Source organism: Oryx dammah, unplaced genomic scaffold (genome assembly GCF_014754425.2).
Source record: "Oryx dammah isolate SB20612 unplaced genomic scaffold, SCBI_Odam_1.1 HiC_scaffold_23, whole genome shotgun sequence".
Lineage (NCBI taxonomy): Eukaryota > Metazoa > Chordata > Mammalia > Artiodactyla > Bovidae > Oryx > Oryx dammah.
Window position 1 is genome coordinate 42,841,686 of NW_024070207.1, and position 23,070 is coordinate 42,864,755.

Genomic DNA, 23,070 nt, shown 5'->3' on the forward strand with positions numbered 1-23,070 from the left:
TTGTCACAAAATAGCACAGCACAGTTTTCATTACTAACATCATTTTCTTACAAGAGCATTCGCTTCTGAACCCCAAACACACTATATTAAGGATGTCTTTTAATCACCAAATCGTTACAACAAATTGGAAAACTAATAGCTTGTCAGTGCCTCCAATACACAACTAACCACAGGAGCAGGAAACTCAATTTGAAATTCTAACACCAAAGGAAATCCTGAAAGCCACCTGATTCAGTGAATGTATGTTCATCAGTCCTGCTTTGCTGGCAGTCAAGTTACTCAAGCAAAGTAATGAACCCATTAAAAAAATATATTTATTTATTTGACTGCACTGGGTCTTAGTTGCAGCATGTGGTGATATAGTTCCCTGACCAAGGATCAAACCCAGGCCCCCTGCACTGGGAATGTGCAGTCTTAACCACTGGACTACCAGGGAAGTCCTTCGAGTCCATTTTTGACTAGTTGATGAACCTGCCCAAAGGATTATGTATGCAAATGGCAACAATCTTGGACTAAAAGAAATGAAAGTCACAGAGATCTGAGTGCACATGTGTGCACACCTCAGTATACCAAGTGCCATAACAACAAAATGGAGAGAAGGAAAGGATGGCCAGGCTGTGTGAACACTGACTATATTTTGACCATTTTTATTGTGTTGGCCAAAAAAGTATGGCTTTTTCATATGATCTTGGTGGAAAAACCCAAACGAATTTTTTGGCCAACTTAATACATCCACCACTCTCCTTAAATTCTCAGAACAGGTTGAACCACCAGGAAGGTAGGTGAGATCTGTTTATAAGTTTCCTGAGTGCCAGGTAAGTGTTTTATTCACCATTACACCATACTCTTCAGCACAGTGCGTGACACATGGCTGAATTTTCTTAAAATAATTGAAACAAGAGAGGGAAGGAGGGCAGGCATCAGTCCCATTTTACACTGACTTCAGGCAGCTAGGAAGAGATGCCACTGGGGTTTATATGCTCTTTGCCCCCATGGCCTAAACTGTGTCTACTCTGCCATACTGTTTCTTAAAGGTGTATTGGGTCTGAGTGGAAATGTTCTTGAACAAGAAGGGTCAAAGACTTTCCTGGAAGACTGTGGGAGCATCTAAATTGGCACTACTTCTGTAGCCCACCCACCTTCAGACAGAGGGCACGTTTCTTCTTCCCCTGCTATCAGTGAGACAGAGACAGACATTTCTGATTGCACAAAGCACCCAGTGGGCCTGTGATATCTACTAGCAACTAACAAGTCCACTTGGGGATGGGCAGATGAGAACTTCTAAACATACCTTTCTCTTTTGGATTATTCTAGTTCTGTGAAAAATGTCATGGGGAATTTGCTAGCACCCATGAATCAAAACCCCATAAATAGGTTAGCTCAGTGGAATGGAGCTCAAGAGGCCAAGAGTTGAGTGTGTGCAGTACTGAAGAAGATGGGTTTGAGTAAAGACTGGAAGAATATGAAAAGCTGACTATGGTGCTTACAGAACTTGGGTGCTCTCTACAATCAATTGCTACAAATCCTGTAACTCTCTACAATCAATGGCTGGGTACAGGATGAGTTGGTGAAAAGAGTACGAGTGGCATAGATAGTGGACCTTAGCCCTCTATAGGGAAAATGGGATTGGAGAGCTGGATTAGATTTTGCATCACTGTTCATTGGCTGCATTGCTTTCTCTCTCAAAACAAGAAAAAAAAATTTTTTTTCAAAGCCTGAACTTGTATTCATGGTATAGACAGTGGATCTCTCTGGGTGGCACTATTAATATTTGGTTCATTTTATAATCTAGCCTGCAACGGATCCCCCAACCCTGAGAACAAGGGCTCAAGCAAGACTGCCACCGTGCATAAACCCCATCTCTATAGTCCTGCCAAGTCACCATTCTGAGACCCCATTCTTTTCAGTGAGTCACTATCTCCACTTCTAAGTCTTTATCTCTTAAATATTTAGTGCAAGTTAGGAGAACCCCTCAATACTGTAGGAAAAGTCTAACAGATCAGATCGGCATGATATGGGCTTGGGAAACTAATAGCGAGGATTTCATTTACTTGTATTACACTGTACATTTTTACCATTCATCACAGCTCACTAAAGGAGGGTGAGGATGTGCACACAGGCTCCATTGTGGCATCAGCATGGTGGCAGGCTCTGCAGAAGACACGCAGCTGAATCAGATGCATTGCTGTCCCCACGGACCTCAACAGTGCGAGCAAGTGCTGTGACCACAGCTGCTCTTCATTCTCAAACCCAAAAATCTGAACATGAAGAGTGACTAAAAGTTTCCGCACCTCTTCTGGTGCCAGGGGCCATCTGGAAAGTAGAGTTTAGAGGCTGAAAGACTAAAGTTTCTGGGCCAAGCTGATGGTCATGCCCAGGGATTGGGTGAAAAAATCTTCCCTCATCACCTTTCAGAATGATTATTTCAAAGCTCCCTTTTTCATGGAAGAACAACCACGAAGAGAACAATACTGCCCATGTTTGTGGCATTTCACTGCATACTTAGGGTGTGTTATCTCCTTTGAGGGTCACAGCCAGACTGTAACATGTGCAGAGGAGGCAAGATACTGTCTCCATGTGCCAGAAGAAGGCACGGCCTCAGAAAGTGAAGTTCAATGTCTTGTCCAAGATCACACACCTTGCAAATGGCAAAGCTGGGATTCGAACCCAGCGTTTCTGAATCTAAGCTCTTCTAGTACACCAGTTTCAACGTGGCAGAGGACTGCACAGAAAAGGACCTTCAGCATGTTTGGGGATTCTGGGGAGGTTCCTTGGATAAGGAAGGATTTGAACTGGGATGACAGGAATGGATCATTCTTTGCCTGACAAATCCAGAGGAGCAAAAGGATGCTGAAGACAGAATGGTGTGGACAAAGGGAGGTGGTGAAAAATGATGGCAGGTGACAAGAGAGCTGAAAACAGTGACTGGGGCTGCAGGAGAGCAGACCCGTGAGAAGAGAGGCTGGAATTGAGGGTAAGAGCAAAGTCATGAAGGACTTCTTGACTTTAGGACAGTAAAAGACTGCATCTGGCAGGCATCAGGTGGTGCAGAGGTCCAAGAACTGCAATGGGCAAGACCACTGTGCTATACTTGAGTAAGTGTACACATGCAGCAGTGTGCAGGATATACTGGAAAGGCACAACTTTGCCCACTATAGGAAAATGGGATTGGAGGGAGCTGTCCCAAAATGGGATCTGGGACCTGCCAGACTAGATTCTGTTTCACTGTTCATTGGATGCTTCTCAAAATTTGTTTTTGAAATCTGGACTTGTATTCATGGCCATTCACTGGCCATTGCTATTTGCAGCCTGGCTTTCAAGCAGTGTATTACTTGAGTTAGACACATGACCCCAAAAAGCTTCTGGGTCCTGGGGGCCACCCCAGAGGAAGGCCCACTTTTTCGCTTTCCAAATGAATTACACTTATATGCTTTTTCTCTAAGTATCTGTGTGAGAACTAACAACGGTTAGCTCTATTTTAAAGAAAAATGAAAAGTATTTGTGAGAACTTCCTGTGGGGTAGGGGGGAAAGGTCACTGAAAATGCATTAAGGTGCGCTACTAGCAGACAGACGGAATGACATTTTGGAGAAAGAAAATGGGCACAAGAACACTTTGAGGATTTGATTGTTGAAATTACAGTCCTCTTCTCCATGGTCAAATGGAATAAAAGGTCAGAGCTACCATTTTCTCCACAGAAAGCTGCTGAAGTGATCATTTTAATATGGATGGGTTCCACAAATAAAAAGAGGTTTTCTGGTGCTCTGCAAAAGAGCTGCTTTTACAACAGCAAACATTCAAACTATTTAAGATCCTAACTATGACCCAGTGCAGATTTAAAATATTCAAATACTAACAACAGGACTTCCCTGGTGGTTCAGTGGTTAAAACATCACCTTCCTTCCTACAGGGGGTGCAGGTTAGATCCCTGTTCATGGAGCTAAGATCCCACAACCCTTGCGGCCAAAAATTAAAACATAAAACAAGAAATATTCTTAAATTCAATAGACTTTAAAAATGGTCTACATAAAAACAAATCTTAAAGAAAATACTAACAATGAACTGTTTTAACTTGTATATGAGAAACGCAGAAAGGAGTTGTTCCAGAGGTCTGGAAGTTCGTTCGCATGGAGAACACTGGACCCAAACACCACTTGGATAACAATATGTGAGATTCTCGATTCACATGTCCTGGCTAGGACTTCTTCACCTTCCAAATATCATCAGTGCAATTCGCTTTCTTGACATATTAAGTGTTCATCTTTCCCTTAAAGGATTAGTTAAGCTTTCAAAATAGAATGTGTTCTAAGATGAGTAAGTTTTTTTTTTTGCATTTTTTATTGACATATAATTGATTTACAATGTTGTGTTTATTTCTGCTGTACAGCTAAGCAATTTGGTTATACATATATTCACATATTCTTTTTCATATTCTTTTCTATTATGGTTTATCACCAGATATTGACTGCAGAGGAAAGACCTTTTAAGAGCTATACAGTAGGACTTTGTTGTTTATCTATTCTATATATAATAGTTTGCAGCTGTTAATCCCAAACTCCCAGTCCATCCTTTCTCTACTCCCTGATCAACAATGACAACAAGTCTTTTCTCTATGTCTATGAGTCTGTTTCTATTTCATGGATAAGTTCATTTGTGCCATATTTTAGATTCCACATATAAGTGATGTCATATGGTATTTGTCTTTCTAAGATGAGGAAAGTATTGAAATATCATCTTTATCTAGCTCAGGGGAAAACAGTGGGAGGCTCCACTGACAACCCACAAAATCTTAAACAATCTTACCTATGATCTACTACTTAAAAGATGAATGGAATCAATACTAAATCAATGGAGGGTGACACTAAGCATGAAAATGGTGTGGGGAAAAGTTCTCTATTTGCCACAGCTTATGACTTCCTCCCAGTGGGCTTCCAGTCCTAAGGAATTGACCATTGACCCACACATGTCTTAAAACACTTTCTTGTGGAAATTTTATTGACCTTAATTGGTTGGGACTTACATACCTATGCACAGGTCTCATAATATATTTGGCTAAAGAGCATGGACATAGGGAATGAAGAAGGGATAATGGAAGGGGTACAGAAGAAAGGGGAGAAAGGAGAACAGAACTAGAGGGAGAAGGAGAGGAGGGACAGAACCAGATGAGGGCCATATGAATCCCACTTGGAAGCAATTTCAAGTCCCTGCTCCCAACCACACAGCACTCACTCTCAAGTCAGTTTCACTTTTGCTGTCCTCATAACCAGTTGAGGCTGGCTTCCTACTCAGAGATTTACAGTGACTGACACAGATAAGGCTGATATCTTAAACCTGTACTGGTCAAAATGATGGCAGTCATCAGCTACATGTGGCTACTGAAATTTAATTATAAACTAATTAATGTTACATAAAATGCAAAATGCAATTTCCTCACTAGGATTACCCACATCTGATGTGTTCAAAAGCCATATGTGACTAGTAGCTACCACATCAGACAGTGTTGATATAGGATACTTCTGTCACCATAGAAATTTCAATTAGACAGCATTTTCCTAAACTATGATTTTATCTGTGACTTGATGAACCTTCCATAACACTATCTGGATCCTCCCTTCCTGCAGACCTGCATTCTATCTGCTTTTTTGCCTTTGGGTGAGTTTAATGTACTTTTCCAACCTGTTTCATCTTCATAGGCTAGCTCTCCTAATTCTCTTAATGTAAGATTATTTGATGGTTTTAATCACCAAGAATGACAACAATAACTAATATTTATTGAATAGTATTATAAATATACCAGGTATACTTTCAAGCACTTGACGTAGAGCATATACTCAATCCTTATAACCTACTTTACAGGTGGGGAAACTGAAGTATTGAGAGATTAATATTTTGTCCAAAGTCATATTGTTGGCAGATAGCAGAACCAATATTTTAATCAAGGCAGTTTGACCCCATAGACATATAGGTTATTGAGTGTTTTAAGGGACCTTGAGATAAAGAAATGAATGAAAGACAGACTTTATGTACTTGAAACCTTACAATTTAATCCAAGAGACTAACAAAATGAGGTAAATAATAAGCTATTCAAAAAACTGACAGCTACCGTGAGGTTTTGGCCCCACAGTAAAGTGTATTTTCTACTTATCATGAAACAGGCTTGTTAAATTATAGGCTTTTGCATGAAGGCTTGTTAAGTGGTAACCCTATCTGCTTTACCTGCAAGAAATATCAGACCAGATACAAACAAATAACTACCATCCTTGTATTCTCTATGGAAACACATGCTAAGTCATTTCAGTTGCATCAGACCCTTTGCAAACTCATGGACTGTAGCCCACCAGGCTCCTCTGTCCATGGAATTCTCCAGGCAAGAATACTGGAGTGGGTTGCTGTTTCCTTCTCCAGGGGATCTTCCCAACTGAGGGATCGAACCTGAGGTTCATGCTTGGCAGGAGGATTCTTTATCACTAGCGCCACCTGGAAAGCCCCTCTCTGTGAAGATACATTAAGGTCAGAGCTCATCTTCTATGAGAAAACACTGTGACTGCCTAGAGATTAGTCACATCCACGTAGGACAGACTCATGAGACATCATGGGGCAGCAGGCACACTAGCTGGGAAATTGAAATACCTCTATTCCAATATTGGCCCTGCCACTGGTTAACAAGCATTACCAACTGGGAAAGAGTCCATGATTCCGGCTAGATCTTAAGTTGACTTATCAGTAAAATGAAAGAAGTACACAAGGTCAGAAATTTCCAAGTTTGGGTATCTGACTTTCCAGATGGTCAGTATGACAGGATACCTGCCCATTGTTTTTAGATTTTTTTTCTCAATTCTATGTCCATGATGTCCCTTTTTGCAGTTGACAAAAGAGAGATGAGGGAATTCCCTGGTGGTCCAGTGGTTGGGACTCTGCGCTTTCACTGCAGGAGACATGGGCTTGATCACTGGTCAAGAAAATAAGATCCCACAGGCCATGAGGCAAGGAAAAGAAAAACATTTTTTTAAAAGAGAAAGAGAGACAGTCCTCTGACCACCCTGAATTTTACTATGGAGCTTTATCTCAGGGAATAAAATCCTCGAGAGTACAAAACAACAAAATAAGATTCAAGAACATGGAATTCCTGAGGAAGAGTCCTTGTAGAGCAAACCCAAGAGTGTTAGAGTAAGAAATATTGATAAGGCAGGGCCTTTATTTCATCTGGTGACAAATCATCGCAGACTCCATGCCCTTACTGACCCATCTGTATGTTAGAATTTCAATAGTACTACTTGTCACAGGAGAATATAATCAAATCAGAGTTAACCAGAAAGGCAATCTTGGCTGACTGGTTTGACAATGAGGACTGGTTTCACTACTGAGGTTATATGGTGGACGTTTTCCATAAACTGAATGACCTAAATGAACATTTCCAAGGTTATGATGAAAATACACATAAAGTATATAATTAATATACTGAAAAGTGAAAAATACATCCTTTAAAACAATTTAAAGTCATGCTTTATATATGTAAAAACAGTGACATGTGAACAGTTACATAGGTTTCAAAATAATTTATCTTTTTAGGTGGACTACAAACAAAAAAAATTGAGGAACTAGATGTCAGATATTAAAAAACTTTCCATGCTCACTTTGGCAGCACATATACTAAAATTGGAATGATACAGAGAAGATTAGCATGGCCCCTGCAAGGATAATATGCAAATTCATGAAGCGTTCCATATTTTTACAAAAAGAAAGAGCATGAGAAATTACTTGAGGAGATAATAGTTGAAAAATTCCCTAAAATGGAGAAGGAAATAGTCACCCAAGTCCAAGAAACCCTGAGAGTCCCAAACAGCATAAACACAAGGTGAAACACCCCAAGACACATATTAATCAAATTAACAAAGATCAAACACAAAGAACAAATATTAAAAGCAACAAGGGAAAAACAACAAATAACACACAAGGGGATTCCTGTAAGGCTAACAGCTGATCTTTCAATAGAAACTCTTCAGGCCAGAAGGGAATGGCAGGACATACTTAAAGTGATGAAAGAAAATAACCTATAGTCCAGATTACTGTACCCAGCAAGGATCTCATTCAAATATGAAGGAGAAATCCAAAGTTTTACAGACAAGCAAAAGCTGAGAGAATTCAGCACCACCAAACCAGCTCTCCAACAAATACTAAAGGATCTTCTCTAGACAGGAAACAAAGAAAGGGTGTATAAACTCAAACCCAAAACAACAAAGTAAATGGCAATGGGATCATACTTATCAATAATTACCTTAAATGTAAATGGGTTGAATGCCCCAACCAAAAGACAAAGACTGGCTGAATGGATACAAAAACAAGACCCCTACATATGTTGTCTACAAGAGACCCACCTCAAAACAAGGGACACATACAGACTGAAAGTGAAGGGCTAGAAAAAGTTATTCCATGCAAATAGACACCAAGATAAAGCAGGAGTAGCAATACTCATATCAGATAAAATAGACTTTAAAACAAAGGCTGTGAAAAGAGACAAAAATGGACACTACATAATGATCAAAGGATCAATCCAAGAAGATATAACAATCATAAATAAATATGCACCCAACATAGGAGCACTATAATATGTAAGACAAATGTTAACAAGTATGAAAGGGGAAATTAACAATAACACAAAAATAGTGGGAGACTTTAATACCCCACTCACACCTATGGAGAGATCAACTAAACAGAAAATTAACAAGGAAACACAAACTTTAAATGATACAATAGACCAGTTAGATCTAATTGATATCTATAGGACATTTCACCCCAAAACAATGAATTTCAACTTTTTCTCAAGTACACACAGAACATTCTCCAGGATAGATCACATCCTCGGCCATAAATCTAGCCTTGGTAAACTCAAAAAAACTGAAATCATTCCAAACATCTTTTCTGACCACAATGCAGTAAGATTAGATGTCCATTATTAAAAATCCCAAAATATGGAGGCTGAACAACACACTGCTGAATAGCCAACAAATCACAGAAGAAATCAAAAAAGAAATCAAAATATGCATAGAAACGAATGAAAATGAAAACACAACAACCCAAAACCTATAGGAAACTGTAAAAGCAGTGCTAAGGGGAAGATTCATAGCAATACAGGCTTACTTCAAGTAACAAGAAAAAAGTCAAATAAATAACCTAATTCTACACCTAAAGCGACTAGAAAAGGAAGAAATGAAAAACCTCATGGTTAGTAGAAGGAAAGAAATCTTAAAAATGAGGGCAGAAATAAATGCAAAAAAACACAAGAGACTATAGCAAAAATCAACAAAGCCAAAAGTTGGTTCTTTGAAAGGATAAATAAAATTGACAAACCATTAGCCAGACTCATCAAGAAACAAAGGGAGAACAATCAAATCAACAAAATTAGAAATGAAAATGAAGAGATCACAACAGACAACACAGAAATACAAAGGATCATAAAAGACTATTATCAGCAACTATATGTCAATAACATGGACAACTTGGAAGAAATGGACAAATTCTTAGAAAAGTACAACTTTCCAAAATTGAACCAGGAAGAAATAGAAAATCTTAACAGACCCATCACAAACACAGAAATTGAAATTGTAATCAGAAATCTGCCAACAAACAAAAGCCCAGGTCCAGAGAGCTTCACAGCTGAATTCTACCAAAAATTTAGAGAACTAACACCTATCCTACTCAAACTCTTCCAGAAAATTGCAGAGGAAGGTAAACTTCCAAACTCATTATATGAGGCCACCATCACCCTAATATCAAAACCTGACAAAGATAACACAAAAAAAGAAAACTACAGGCCAATATCACTGATGAACATAGATGCAAAAATCCTTAACAAAATTCAAGCAATCAGAATCCAACAACACATTAAAAAGTTCATATATCATGACCAGGTGGGCTTTATCCCAGGGATGCAAGGATTCTTCAATATCTGCAAATCAATCAATGTAATACACCACATTAACAAATTGAAAAATAAAAGCCATATGATTATCTCAATAGATGCAGAGAAAGCCTTTGACAAAATTCAACATCCATTTATGATAAAAACCCTCCAGAAAGCAGGAATAGAAGGAACATACCTCAACATAATAAAAGCTATATATGACAAACCTTCAGCAAACATTATCCTCAATGGTGAAAAGTGGAAAGCATTTCCCCTAAAGTCAGGAACAAGACAAGGGTGCCTACTCTCACCACTACTATTCAACATAGTTTTGGAAGTTTTGGCCACAGCAATCAGAGCAGAAAAAGAAATAAAAGGAATCCAGATTGGAAAAGATGTTTGCAGATGACATGATCCTCTACATAGAAAACCCTAAAGACTCTACCAGAAAATTACTAGAGCTAATCAATGAATATAGTAAAGTTGCAGGATATAAAATCAACACTCAGAAATCCCTTGCATTCCTATACACTAACAATAGAAAACAGAAAGAGAAATTAAGGAAACAATTTCATTCATCACTGCAACGAAAAGAATAAAATACTTAGGAATATATCTACCTAAAGAAACTAAAGACCTATATATAGAAAACTATAAATCATTGGTGAAAGAAATCAAAGAGGACACAAATAGATGGAGAAATATACCATGTTCATGGATCGGAAGAATCAATATAGTGAAAATGAGTATACTACCCAAAGCCATCTATAGATTCAATGTAATCCCTATCAAGCTACCAACGGTATTTTTCAGAGAACTAGAACAGATAATTTCACAATTTGTATGGAAATACAAAAAAACCTTGAATAGCCAAAGCAATCTTGAGAAAGAAGAATGGAACTGGAGGCATCAACCTGCCTGACTTCAGGCTCTACTACAAAGCCACAGTCATCAAGACAGTATGGTACTGGAACAAAGACAGAGAAATAGATCATTGGAACAAAATAGAAAGCCCAGAGATAAATCCACACACCTATGGACACCTTATCTTTGACAAACTGGGAAAACTGGTCAACCACTTGTAAAAGAATGAAACTGGAACCCTTTCTAACACCATACACAAAAATAAACTCAAAATGGATTAAAGATCTAAACGTAAGACCAGAAACTATTAAACTCCTAGAGGAAAACTTAGGCAAAACACTCTCCGACATACACCACAGCAGGATCCTCTATGACCCACCTCCCAGAATTCTGGAAATAAAAGCAAAAATAAACAAATGGGACCTAATTAAAAGCTTCTGCACAACAAAGGAAACTATAAGCAAGGTGAAAAGACAGCCTTCACAATGGGAGAAAATAATAGCAAATGAAGCAATGGACAAAGAATTAATCTCAAAAGTATACAAGCAACTCCTGAAGCTCAATTCCAGAAAAGTAAAAGACCCAATCAAAAAGTGGGCCAAAGAACTAAACAGATATTTCTCCAAAGAAGACATACGGATGGCTAACAAACACATGAAAAGATGCTCAACATCACTCATTATCAGAGAAATGCAAATCAAAACCATAATGAGGTACCATTTCACACCAGTCAGAATGGCTGCTATCCAAAAGTCTACAAGCAATAAATGCTGGAGAGGGTGTGGAGAAAAGGGAACCCTCTTACGCTGTTGGTGGGAATGCAAACTAGTATAGCCACTATGGAGAACAGTGTAGAGATTCCTTAAAAAACTGGAAATAGAACTGCCATATGACCCAGCAATCGCACTGCTGGGCATATACACCAAGGAAACTAGAATTGAAAGAGACACGTGTACCCTAGTGTTCATCGCAGCACTGTTTATAATAGCCAGGACATGGAAACAACCTAGATGTCCATCAGTAGATGAATGGATAAGAAAGCTGTGGTACATATACACAATGGAATATTACTCAGCCATTAAAAAGAATACATGTGAATCAGTTCTAATGAGGTGGATGAAACTGGAGCCTATTATACAGAGTGGAGTAAGCCAGAAAGAAAAACACCAATATAGTATACTAACACATATATATAGAATTTAGAAAGAAGGTAATGATAACCCTGTATGCGAGACAGCAATGGATGTATTGAACATGTGAGAGACATGGATGTATTGAACAGTCTTTTGGACTCTGTGGGAGAGGGCGAGGGTGGGATGATATGGGAGAATGGCCTTGAAACAGGTAAAATATCATATGTGAAATGAATCAGGTTCGATGCATGATACAAGGTGCTTGGGGCTGTTGCACTGGGATGACTTAGAGGGATGGGATGGGGAAGGAGGTGGGAGGGGTGTTCAGGATGGGAACACATGTACACCCATGGCAGATTCATGTCAATGTATGGCAAAATCAATACAATATTGTAGGGTAAAATAAATTAATTAATTAAAAAAAAAAAACCTTTCCACCTTATCAGTCTGGGTTTCTCTAACATTCAGAAAGTACTTCTTATCCATTCTTTTAAATCCCTCAGCAAAGTCTTCCTTCACATTAAGTCTCCAACATTTGAATCACTGGATTCTGCAAATTTCCTTGCGACATGGAACATCTTACCTTTCAACTTCTTAACAAGGAATCAAAAAGAATCTACTACTTCATCTCTCTCCTGGCTCATGAATGCTGATCAGTAATAATTTGATATTGCCTTTCCCATGTGGACTTGATTAGGGAGAGAATGTTTTCCTTTAAAAAATAAATTTTGCACAGGTAGCCACTTTGTTCCTACAATTAGCTACAAAATGCAAAACAACTGCTAAAGCTCTTCCCATGAAACAGCTGGTTGATAAATGTTACTAATCTCTAGAGATTAGTAGTGGTAGTCAGCGCCAGGGTATGCTTCCTGAAGTATTTTCTGTTTTTAATGGAGGGAAAGCATGGAAGAAATTCATGGTTAGGAGAGATACTGGTATCTTTTGTTTCCTAGATGATAAGAATGAATAGGGTTTGCTTGTCAATGCTCATTAATTTTGGGGACTTCACGATTTGTGTATTCAGCTTACAGACAAAAAGAATGGAAGAGGTAAATGACAGTGTTGAAAGGAGCAGACAAGATAAGAGGGAAGACATTTCCCATTCACATATTCAGGAAACATATTGAAAACCTAGTATGTGCCAGGTTAAGGACCAGGGATAGAAAGAGCTGAGTAAGATGCAGCCTCTGCTCCTTGAAAGCTCCTGGTTCAATATGGGATGAGATCACAAACAAAACTGTCAATTTTTGTTTATTTCACTTCTGTGACAATGATGCCATAAGAGTGGAATGCTATGACAACATAGAGAAGAGACATCTGGAAGGGCAGTAGTGGGGAGGGGGTTTTGTGGGTCAGCAAGACAAACGTGGACAAAATAATGCCCATGCTAAGACTGAAAGACTGAACAAGATGTAGAGGGAAAGCACATGCTAGAAAGAGAAACAGAAGGTGCAAAGGCAAAAGCATCTCAAAGCATATGGCCCATTCACAGTTGGAATGGAGATGTACATGCTCGTGTGTGTGTGTGTGTGTGTGTGTGTGTACAAGAACAGCAGAGAGGGGGCTTATGGTGTTGAGAAATGAGGCAGGTAAGAATTAGGAATTAGAGAATTATCCTGAAAAATTATTTCTACTTTGATCAAAAACTATATGCTACATATGTGCCAGGACATTAGGATTGAAGGAAAGACTGTGAGAATAGGTAGAACACATCCCTTTGAAGAGCTCACAGACCAAATCTTCACATTACCAGTATTCACCCACACAGGGTTCCAGAGAATTTTCAATCAACCCTTCCTTTAAGGTTCAGATGACATAGTCCAATAACCTACCTGTTCCCCAGCAAGGAATCAGGAATAGCCTACATGCTTCACTCTATCCCGTCTTCATCCAAAAGCACAGGGCATTCATGTGAGGCTCAGGAGCTACATCAGGAAGCCCCCCATGTTATCAGCACACTTCATCCCCTCCTCACCCCTGACTTCTCCCTCCCTCCCATACAACTACTCATTTAACTCTTTTTCTCTCAACCCTTGCCTTAGATCTAGCTTCTAGAATCAGTTGCCAATAGATAGTAAGGATCAAGGATCAATGATCAGAGCTGAGCACTTTGACAAGGCTTGGAAGAGCATTCAGTGTTCAGTACTATTGGCTGTGAACACTTTGGGGAGTGTAAGGATGGGAGTGTAGTCAGCAGTGGGGGCAATGACTTATGGGGATAGAAACGTCTGAGGATGTAATCAAGGCCAGGGGAAGATGCTCTAAGGTCGAGAATGTGAGTAGGACCAGAGATGGGAGATGAGCAGGTCAGCGGAAAATCATCTGAGTTGGGTGTTATCAGCATCCATGAATATGATTTGAGCAAAGAAGAATAGTTGTGCTAGTAATTATACTTCTTTTTTTCCCCTTAAATTTCAAGCCCATTTTCTCTGCTTTAACAACACCATTAACATTTCCCTTAAGTAATATTACAATCCTTGTCTAGCCTGTCCATACAGTCACGACACACATACACCAGGGGAAAACCAAAGAGGATAAAATTCAAACTCAGAATGTGTATTTTTCAATGGAAAACAAATTATTGATAGCAGAGGGAAATGGATTCTGCATTTCATTCACAGATTTGTGCACAGAACCCAGGAAGACACTGAAATGCAGCCACCAAAGAAACTGTACAAGAAAGGTTGAGGAAATCATGATTTCAACCACACACCTTCAGAGACTTATACTAATACAAGAAAAAGTTGTATCTGTATGATCCAGGGGCCTAGCAGAGATCCGAAGAAGGCAATGGCACCCCACTCCAGTACTCTTGCCTGGAAAGTCCCATGGATGGAGGAGCCTGGTGGGCTACAGTCCATGGGGTCGCTAAGAGTCAGACAACTGAGCAACTTCACTTTCACTTTCCACTTTCATGTATTGGAAAAGGAAATGGCAACCCACTCCAGTGTTCTTGCCTGGAGAATCCCTGGGATGGGGGAGCCTGGAGGGCTGCTGTCTCTGGGGTCGCACAGAGTCAGACACGACTGAATTGACAGCAGCAGCAGCAGCAGAGATCAGCACAGGCTGGAGTGGGGAAAGCAGGACCCAGGGACCAGAAGGCCATGGTCTTCACCCCAGCTCTGCCACCAGCTGGCTCAGAGTCTTTGGGAAAATTCTATTGTGTTTCTCCTGGACCCACAGTTTCACTGTTGAAAAAATGAGGACATTTGACTGGTACGTGGCCAGGAAGACCAGAGTCAGAAAGGACCTCAGCATTTCATTGTGGTTTTTTGCTTTGTTTCAGAATCAAGTTAAAAGTGTCATGTCCTAAGCTTCTGTATCAGCTTGCTGTAGGTTTTTTCTTTTAATTTTTGTAACTTTTTTCTTTAGCAGCAATTGAACCAATACTATCCTCAGTTCTCATAAAAATGAAAGCATGACAATTACCTACAGACACTAATAGGATAAAGGCAGTTTGGGGAAATATTAATGGCATTGGACCTAATCATATGAGTGCTTTTTAGTTAGACAGCAGCTTCTTCCCAGAGAGTTCAAACAGTGCTCCTGGACTTTAGCACGCTTCTCCTCACCACACTCCTGGTAAGGAAGAAAAACACATCTTCCAGTAGGACTGTGTGGAGGAGAAGTTTGAAGCCAGGTCTAGCTGACAGCAGACTTCAGAAGGAATGGCATGTTTCACAGGCTCACAGACAAGAACTGATGTACCCGGCTTGGGGTGTAGTTGGGGGAGGCTGTGTGTGTGTGTGTGTGTGTGTTTATGAGCGCATGTGCACCGAGCCAAACTGACAAGGTTCCCAGAATCACAGACTTGTCCTGAGACAAGGAAAGGGGACAGGACAGTGAATAGGGGCAGAGATGGAGCAGAGTTCAGGTCGGCTCTCTCTCAGCCCATAGCCTTTACACCCAGTATTTCTGGTAAACTGGATGGAGTTTCCTGCAACAACACCTCCCCAGCCATGCTTTTCTCTTACAGAGAGGGAAAAATAAAAGTGACTCAGTTAACAGCTGCTCTCCTCTTCTCAGGCTACAGTTTCAGGTCACTTCAGTTGCTCAGTCGTGTCCGACTCTTTGCCACCCCATGAATTGCAGCATGCCATGCCTCCCTGTCCATCACCAACTCCCGGAGCTCACCAAAACTCTTGTCCATCAAGTCAGTGATGCCATCCAGCCATCTCATCCTCTGTCGTCTCCTTCTCCTCCTGCCCCCAATCCCTCCCAGCATCAGAGTTTTTTTCCAATGAGTCTACTCTTCGCATGAGGTGGCCAAAGTATTGGAGTTTCACCTTTAGCATCAGTCCTTCCAATGAACACCCAAGACTGATCTCCTTTAGAATGGACTAGTTGGATCACCTTGAGAGAGTCTCCAAGGGACTCTCAAGAGTCTTGTCCAAAACCACAGTTCAAAAGCATCAATTCTTTGGCACTCAGCTTTCTTCACAGTCCAACTTTCACATCCATACATGACCACAGGAAAAACCATAGCTTTTACTAGATGGACCTTTGTTGGCAAAGTAATGTCTCTGCTTTTCAATATGCTGTCTAGATTGGTCATAACTTTCCTTCCAAGGAGTAAGCGTCTTTTAATTTCATGGCTGCAATCACCATCTGCAGTGATTTTGGAGCCCCCCAAAATAAAGTCTGACACTGTTTCCACTGTTTCCTCATCTATTTCCCATGAAGTGATGGGACCAGATGCCATGATCTTCGTTTTCTGAAATTTGAGCTTTAAGCCAACTTTTTCACTCTCCTCTTTCACTTTCATCAAGAGGCTTTTTAGTTCCTCTTCACTTTCTGCCATAAGGGTGGTGTCATCTGCATATCTGAGGTTATTGATATTTCTCCCAGCAATCTTGATTCCAGCTTGTGCTTTTTCCAGCCCAGCATTTCTCATGATGTACTCTGCATATAAGTTAAATAAGCATGGTGACAGTTTACAGCCTTGACATACTCCTTTTCCTATTTGGAACCAGTCTGTTGTTCCATGTCCAGTTCTAACTGTTGCTTCCTGACCTGCATATAGGTTTCTCAAGAGGCAAGTCAGGTGGTCTGGTATTCTCATCTCTTTCAGAATTTTCCACAGCTACAGTTTAGAAGATAGTAAATGCTAGTAGCCAAAGAGGCTGAAAGAAAGTGAAGTCAAAGTGTTAGTCACTCAGTCGTGTCCAACTCTTTGTGACCCCATGGACTGTATGGACTGTAGCCCACCAGGCTCCCCTGTCCATGGGATTATCCAGGCAAGAATACTGGAGTGGGTGGGGATCTTCCTGGCCCACTGATCAAACCTGGGTCCCCTGCATTATAGGCAGATTCTTTACCATCTGAGCCACCAGGGAAGTCAAACAGGCTGAAAGAGCTAGAAAGTGCCTCTAGGCTTTGGCCAAGGTTACTCTGGACAAGTGGGACTAGCAAAACAAGCAGGGCACTTTGTAAGGATCCAAGAGAGCCTGCTTTCAGCTGAGAGGAAATGCCTGGGGCCAAAAGCAATCAAAATGACCTTGACCCTTCCCAAGTCCTAGGAAAATATTATCTACAACTCTGAGTATGGGTGCCAATTTACCAAACACTGGTCTTAAAGAGTCTTTCCCATTCTATCCTTTTCCTCTATTACTTTCCACTGATCACTGAAGAAGGCTTTCTTATCTCTCCTTGCTATTCTTTGGAACTCTGCATTCAAATGGATATATCTTTCCTTTTCTCCTTTGCTTTTCCCTTCTCTTCTTTTCACAGCTATTTGTAAGGCCTCCTCAGACAGCCATTTTGCTTTTTTGCATTTCTTTTCCACGGGGATGGTCTTGATTCCTGTCTCCTGTACAATGTCATGAAGCTCTGTCCATAGTTCATCAGGCACTCTGTCTATCAGATCTAGTCCCTTAAATCTATTTCTCACTTCCACTGTATAATCATAAGGGATTTGATTTAGGTCATATCTGAATGGTCTAGTGGTTCTCCCTACTTTCTTCAATTTAAGTCTGAATTTGGCAATAAGGAGTTCATGATCTGAGCCACAGTCAGCTCCCAGTCTTGTTTTTGCTGACTGTATAGAGCTTCTCCATCTTTGGCTACAAAGAATATAATCAATCTTATTTTGGTGTTGACCATCTGGTGATGTCCATGTATAGAGTCTTCTTTTGTGTCGTTGGAAGAGGGTGTTTGCTATGACCAGTGTGTTCTCTTGGCAGAGTTCTATTAGCATTTGTCCTGCTTTATTCTGTACTCCAAGGCCAAATATGCCTGTTACTCCAGTTGTTTCTTGAATTCCTACTTTTGCATTCCAGTCCCCTATAATGAAAAGGACACCTTTTTCCAGTGTTAGTTCTAGAAGGTCTTGTAGGTCTTCATAGAACCGTTCAACTTGCTTATTTAACTTATCTGCAGAGTGCATCATGAGAAACGCTGGGCTGGATGAAGGACAAGCTGGAATCAAGATTGCTGGGAGAAATATCAATAACCTCAGATATGCAGATGACACCACCCTTATGACAGAAAGTGAAGAAGAACTAAAGAGACTCTTGATGAAAGTGAAAGAGGAACTTGAAAAGGTTGGATTAAAGCTCAACATTCAGAAAACTAAGATCATGGCATCTGATCCCATTACTTCATGGCAAATAGATGGGGAAACAGTGGAAACAGTGGCTGACTTTATTTTTTGGGCTCCAAAATCACTGCAGAGGGTGACCACAGCCATGAAATTAAAAGACACTTGCTCCTTGGAAGAAAGGCTATGACCAACCTAGACAGCATATTACAAAGCAGAGACATTACTTTGCCAACAAAGGTCTGTCTGCTCAAAGCTTTGGTTTTTCCAGTAGTCATGTATGGATATGAGAGTTGGACTATAAGGAAAGCTGAGCGCCAAAGAATTGATGCTTTTGAACTGTGGTTGTGGTGTTGGAGCATACTCTTGAGAGGCCCTTGGACAGCAAGGAGATCCAACCAGTTCATCCTAAAGGAAATTAGTCCTGAATATTCATTGGAAGGACTGTTGCTGAAGCTGAAACTCCAATACTTTGGCCACCTAATGCAAAGAACTGACTCGTTGGAAAAGACCCTGATGCTTGGAAAGATTGAAAGTGAGAGGAGAAGGGAACGACAGAGAATGAGATGGCTGGATGGCATCACCGAATAAATGGACATGAGTTTGAGTAAACCCCAGAGTTGGTGATGGACAGGGAGCCCTGGTGTATTGCAGTCCATGGGGTCGCAAATAGTTGGACAGGACTGAGTGACTGAACTGAACTGAACTGAGTCTTAAGAAATGGAATGATTATTCAGCAAACTCTTGTTGTTTAAAAATAAATAAGAACTAAATTAGAACAGCATTTCTTCAATAAAGTGATTAGCATTGGAATAATCTCATAAGGTGAGACTCTTATCCTTCTGATAAGTAAAACTCCCTCTGGTCATAAAGTTAGAGAAGGCATTTTTTTTTTTCTACAAAGTTTCTTGAGAGAGAAAAAGACTGCTGCATTATGTGCTCTGTTTAGATACCATATAGCTTAACTCTCTAAAAAAATTTTAGCACCTTGTTTATAATGGTCTCTTTAGTCTTCAGGCTTTACAAACCTTAAATTACTTTACCCTTAAACAGATAACAAGGAACTTTTTTTCACGCCCATTTGACAGTTGAGAAAACTCAAGCATAGAACCCTGGAAGCACTCACCTAAGGTCATACAGCTTATAAGTGATAGAGGTAAGATTCAAATCCACCAGGCTAGCTCCAGAGCCCAAGCCCTTAACCACCATGTGTTTCTGCCAATGGGTAAGGAAACTTCCCAGTGGTGGGAGTGTTTGTTTCTATTTTTTTTGCCCTGTTAGAGCACAGAGAATGGTAATTATGACCAAAGTAGCACTACCATCATTTATCAGAAAAGGCAATGGCAACCCACTCCAGTACTCTTGCCTGGAGAATCCGAGGGATGGGGGAGCCTGGTGGGCTAACGTCTCTGGGGTCGCACAGAGTCAGACACGACTGAAGCAACTTGGCAGCAGCAGCATCATTTATCTCATTTTACTCATGAGGAAACTGAGACCCAGGCCAAACCCAAGATCAAAAAATAAGGGAATGGTAGAGACAAAGACTTCAAGTAGTGCCATGATCCTTCATGGTGCCACCCTGAAGTTCTTCCTCTCCACCACGCCCTTGAAGCTGAACTCGTCCTCATTTGGGTTAGCAAATCCAGTTAATCACTGCATCATCAAGAATATGTGTTGCCCACACAGAGAGGGACAAGGGCATATTTTCCCACATAAAGAAAATATTTTTTAAAGAAAAGGCTGACATACCAGGTAAACAGGTGTTAGAGTTAATTTCTGTAATAGAGTCCTATTTTCCCACTGCATACATTTAAAACAGGAATGTGTAACATTCGATTTTCTTGTCACATGATATTATGAAAAGTATATCAAAATAGTCACAAGGAAGGAAGCATGGAAATCACCTATTATCTTCCATCTCTTCAAGTCAAATCTTAAACACTGTTACAGTGTTGCCTGTCTGACAAATATTTTACATGAACAAAACTTCAAAAACCTCTCAAGAAAAAAAAAAAAAGCGAGAAGCGCAGTTTTTTCCAATGTCTGTGTCCCTCTGGAGGCAGGTACTAAATGAAATGGCCCAGCCACACTCCAGGAGAGATGACCCCTACATTCCAAGGAACCAGAGATAACTCGCAAGAGACTGAAAAGGTTCCCCAGGAAGACGATGTCTCTGGGGTAGTGCATAAATGTCGTGAGACATCCTCAAAGGGAGCAGTAGTTTCAGTAGCATTCAGAGTACGAATCCTGTTTTTCTTGGGTTTGAATTATTTCAATATTCCTATTTTCATAGTGTCACTGACTGCTCTGCCCCATCCTTCCTCTTGCCCTAGTGGTTTAGCTGCTGGACTGTACTTTTCATCTACTGGTAAGCCCGTGGATTCTTCTGAATACCCTGCCAGGACTGCCAAAACCAGCCTCAGCAGCAAAATGCAAGATGCAAACCTTGCATATAGCTCCAGATGTGCAGCACAGCAGACGGAGCTCAGGACATAAATTCGTTTAACCAAATTTTGAAATTCAACATTGGATAATTTTCTGCTAAAGCAAAGATTTGGCTGGTGTCCACTAAGTTCAGTAATCTCAACAATGACCAAAATGACTTCTGATTGGCTTGCATGGTCCAAATAATGTATAAAATAATTGTTCCCATTAGCACATTGCTGCTGCTGCTAAGTCACATCAGTCATGTCCAACTCTGCAGCCCACCAGGCTCCCCCATCCCTGGGATTCTCCAGGCAAGAACACTGGAGTGGGTTGCCATTTCCCTCTCCAATGCATGAAAGTGAAAAGTGAAAGAAGTCACTCAGTCGTGTCCAACCCTCAGTGACTCCATGGACCACAGCTTTCCAGGTTCCTCTGTCCATGGGATTTTCCAGGCAAGAGTACTGGAGTGGGGTGCCATTGCCTTCTCCCATTAGCATTTAGCTGATGGCAATAGTAGTCAGATATATTGGGGGCAAGGGGTGAACTCTTGGACTTATATTGGAAGTTTCTCAGGGAGGGTGGGTAGGTTAACATTTGTTTTCTTAATAACTATTAATCAGATTTTGGCTATAAAATAAATGTACCATATTTTGGGGATAAACTAAGGATGCATGAGTGCGTATTCACTAGTCATGTTTAACTCTTTGCAACCCCATGGACTGTAGCCCACCAGGCTCCTCTGTCCATGGGGTTCTCCAGGCAAGAATACAGGATTGCGTAACCATTCTCTTCTCCAAGGGATCTTCCCAACCCAGGGATCAAACCCTGGTCTCCTGCATTGCAGGTGGATTCTTTATTTTCTGAGCCACCACGGAAGCCCTAAACTAAGTACATATAAGGCATATTATATTTATTTGTGACTTCACTTTTGAAAGAGACCAACTCTGTGGGGGTTCCTGAACATGGAAGCCTTTCTGTTTCTCCCATCACTTGTTTGTCGGGAATAGACTCCAGCCTCTATGACCTCCCTTGACTTCCAAAGGCCAGATTAAAGGAACAGAGAAATTCAACAGGAGAACACTTGAGGACAGATTAAACAAGTGCAGACACTGCACCTACCTTGATCCTTATCAGCAACCCAACCCTTGAACCACGGCTATAAAACTTCTCACCAAATGACCTCAGGATGGGACAGAGAATTTTTGAGGCACGAGCCCACTGTGTTCCTCTGTGCCTGGCAAAGCAACAAAGCTATTCTTTTCCACTTCATCCAAAGCTCCATCTCTGTGATTTGATTTCTATGGATGTTGAATTTGCTGCCTCACTTTCAGTGTTGTTGCTGCTGCTGCTAAATTGCTTCAGTCGTGTCCAACTCTGTGCCACCCCATAGATGGCAGCCCACCAGCGCCCCCACCCCGTCCCTGGGATCCTCCAGGCAAGAACACTGAAGTGGGTTGCCATTTCCTTCTCCAATGCATGAAAGTAAAAAGTGAAAGAGAAGTCGCTCCGCTGTGTCCTACTCTTAGCGACCCCATGGACTGCAGCCCACCAAGTTCCTCTATCCATGGGATTTTCCAGGCAAGAGTACTGGAGTGGGGTGCCATTGCCTTCTCTGTCAGTGTTGTTGAGGGGACACAAATGTAATCTTTATGATTTTATGAGTAACTTGGAAGACCTTTTTAGATAAGATAAATCTTCTCATTATAACAATGAGAATAGCCCAGTTTAATTGCTATAGATAAAAAAAAAATTACCTTGACTTAACAAAACTGAATCTCTCTTTCTCCGCTATGGTTTTCACTGTTTCCTAGCTAGGAACAGGAAGCAGAAACATTTTCCACGTAATTCATTGTGTGTCCTTCCAGTGAGCTCTTTTATTTACATACCCCAAACCTCCTTCATTAACCGTTTTCCTTTTCCCTTCATACCCTCCTCTGCTGTGAATGTCCTCTGCTCTTGGCATCAACTAATCCTATGCTAACGACCTTCAAAGGGCCTTAAATTCTATAGCAGACTGACTTGTCAGCTAAGTCAGCAAATCAGATTTCTAATTCACATTAAGGTGAATAGGCACAGACCAGATGCTTCATAATATGTGTTGAATGAATAATTGAATGGACACCCAAAAAAGATATCATTTTCATTATAGGGGAAAAGTAGGAAGTCAAGAAACAACTGGAGTAACAGGAAAATTTGGCCTTGGAGTAT

The 23,070-nt window shown here is 40.7% G+C and overlaps 1 protein-coding gene and 1 non-coding gene across 5 annotated transcripts in view; one reads left to right on the forward strand and one right to left on the reverse strand.

The window, feature by feature from the left end:
- Positions 1 to 23,070, reverse strand: part of FGF13 (fibroblast growth factor 13) — a 575,359-nt gene that overhangs the window by 317,842 nt on the left and 234,447 nt on the right. The window lies entirely within an intron of this gene.
- Positions 7,626 to 7,730, forward strand: LOC120882742. The gene has a single exon (XR_005725594.1). It is a non-coding gene; the product is annotated as a U6 spliceosomal RNA (small nuclear RNA).